Raw genomic sequence first — 2948 nt, 5'->3', positions numbered from 1 at the left:
TTTCAGGCTGGACATAAGGAAGAATTTCTTTACTGTCTGAGCCCCCAAGGTCTGGAACAGTCTGCCATCGGAGGTGGTTCAAGCACCTACGTTGAACACCTTCAAGAGCAAATTGGATGCTTATCTTGCTGGGATCCTATGACCCCAGCTGACTTCCTGCCCTTTGGGCAGGGGGCTGGACTCGATGATCGTCCGAGGTCCCTTCCAGCCCTAATGTCTATGAAATCTACGAAATCTATGAAAACTAAGAAAAGGAACAAGCACATCCAGTGGGTGGTGTGTGGTGCCTTGTTTTGCTGCCAGTTCACCAACTAATCCCAGTTGCAGTGAGCTTCCTTTACATGCATCTGGCATGTGTGCTGCCCTCCTTTTTACTATCCTGGGTCCCCTAAGGAAAAGGAAGCATGGGGAATGGAAAGCATCAAGGATTTTGAGGGTGTATTTTAATTGGAGAGTTAAGTTTCATAGTTGCTTGAGTCCCTAGGCCTATTTGCATGCACACACAAAACCTCTGTCTTAAGTTAGGTAGTGCTTTTAACTGAGAGTAGCTGGCTCAGGACGGGTAGGAAGTGGAGAGGTACAGATTTATGCTCAAATATTCTTTTCACCTATCTGCTTTGCAGTGAAGACAGTCACTCAAGCTGATAGTCATGCAGTGCCTTCGACAGTTCCTTCTTTGTGACCAGAAGGACAGTTAGTTTCTCCCACAGTTCACTGAAAAAGAATCCTAAGGCAGCACCGCTTGGTGCAGCACAGAAAACCATGGGACAAGCTCCTACAGCACTACATCTGAACAAGTGTGGTCCCAGTAAAGAACACCATAATTTGGGTACAGTATGGTAATTCTCCAGTAGGCTCAAGTAACCCAGGTGCTCATCACTCAGGCTAACTCTACAGTAAATACATCATTCAAAATGAGAAGGAGTAATGAAAAGAGGAAAGTCAAGAACAGGATTTTAGGTAGTATTTTAAGAAAATAGCCAGATACCCATGGTTAGTTTAAAAAATGCATATTTAACAAAGGGCTTAGGCATAGTTAGTTCTCCTTATCTTACTTTGATTAACCGGACTGATAGTGTGAGAAAACTGATGACAAATGGTAAGTCAGGTGCAGAGTGAATGGGGAGGGGCAACTGGAGGTGCAGTAACTGAAGAAATAGAGAAGAGGAATAGGAGAAAACTGAAATGAAAGGATGGAAAAATCAAATATAGGACAGAAATAAAGATGGAAAAGAAGAGGTGTGAAAGAGATGGAGAGACTACAAAATGAAGAAAAGAGGCATGGATAGGAGGAAGAATGATACATACTGATTTGTTACTGGTAACATTTCAGAAGCCACTTGGGAAACTAATGTGTTGCGTCCATATGTTGCTATAATGAGTCTTATACCAGGCAAAGAGACTAAGACACGGTTGCCCTAAACTAAAAGCAAGTTTATTGAACCCTAACAGATACAATTCTAATTAAAATTGAAGCAGCATTAGCAGTTAAAAATTTGAGGTTTGTGGCTAGTCAAAGCAGATGCTCACCACCCCGTAACGTTATGAATGCAGCTTCACTGGTTCATCATCAGGCCATTAAGTCTTGTCCAGGGCTCCTGGCTTTTATGTCTGATGTTGAGATAGGATCTTGGATCAGTGACAGGATCTCTTCAGGCTTTCTTCAGTAGTGTTCTGAAGGATACACTCTCTCACCTCTCTTTCTATACCATATAGCTTGCATTTCTTAATACATAAAATTAATTTAAGCCTTCCTCCTAATGCATATTAATAATCTTGCTTCTGTTTGCCAAATATGGTTTCCTTTAACTGGAATTTTCTATCCTGAGATAAATCTTTTCATTCTTAGGTGGGGGTAGATTTTGCCCTGACTGTTTCTCTTTTGCCCAGGTTATATTTATTCAATTTAGTTATTCAACTTCCTGATTTGTTTTAAGTCAAGGACAGTACTTTTCCATCTGCTCCTTTCACAGGGTACATGTCTCAACCACAATTCAAGATGAGCATGCAGCTTGGGCTTAGCACAAAGGTCAGACCCAGGCCTGAAGGCTTCTGGGTCCCAACAGATGGCATAATGGTTTAAATAATGTTTACAGTATTCAGCAACAGCAGACCAGAACTACCCTCTACCAAAGCTCATCTCATCTTCCCCATCCTGGAATTCTCAAGGTTTTGAAATACCACTTATAAAGTTTGATACCCCTATGGAGACGACAGTGAGGTTAAGCTAAAATCTGGTGGAACCCTAGGATTCTAATCTGGCAGAAAGCATGAAAGAGTAAAGTGCTTGAGAACGGAGGCTAAGTACAGACGTCCAAAAAACCCCCAATGGAAAGCACTTTAACTGTTGCACTTTACTTAAAATGCTGTAAGTTAGAGTACGTTCCAACCAACCAGATGCGTGCTGTTTGGTGTGAGGGAGCTTGGTGCCCGCCTGCACTGGCCAAAGTCATCAGGTAAGGGGCTGTCCCACATACCTCCCAGGAGGCTGCTAGAGCAGCTCCCCCCATCCCCACCCCCTGCCAGCTGACAACTCTCAGAAGCAGCTGCAGAAAGAGAGGTGCACACAGCTGGAGTCTCTGGGGGGCCTGGGCTTGGTCCCTGTGGCCCCCGGTCCTAGTTGCTAGTACGGGGAAATGCCAGGCTGGGCTGCCTCTCCTGCAGCTGCTGGCTGCCATTGTCAGGAGACTGGGGCAGGGGAAAAGGAAGCCCTCAAGCCATGTCGGCCCCCCACAGTTAGCTAGCTGGGGTCTTTGGGGGACCAGGCCAAGCCAGGTCCCCAGAGTGTAGGGGTCTTCCTAGTAGTTCACAAAGCTAATAAATGTATAAATAGATAAGGAGTGGGAGAGAAGGGTATGAAGAGAGTATTGTGTGGCTGGTAATAGCGTGAAAACAAATGAGGAATACATTTTCAAAAAGATAAGAGAAAATGTAAAAAAAAAAAAAAA

At 44.0% G+C, this 2948-nt stretch overlaps 1 protein-coding gene across 2 annotated transcripts in view; it reads left to right on the top strand.

Moving 5' to 3' along the window:
* The window catches only part of INPP4B (inositol polyphosphate-4-phosphatase type II B), a 437109-nt gene that overhangs the window by 287932 nt on the left and 146229 nt on the right, over positions 1–2948 (top strand). The window lies entirely within an intron of this gene.

The sequence above is a fragment of the Gavialis gangeticus genome, unplaced genomic scaffold, assembly GCF_001723915.1.
Source record: "Gavialis gangeticus isolate Ggan-Ray unplaced genomic scaffold, GavGan_comp1, whole genome shotgun sequence".
Classification (NCBI taxonomy): Eukaryota; Metazoa; Chordata; order Crocodylia; family Gavialidae; genus Gavialis; species Gavialis gangeticus.
This window is presented reverse-complemented; position numbering and strand designations above follow the sequence as displayed.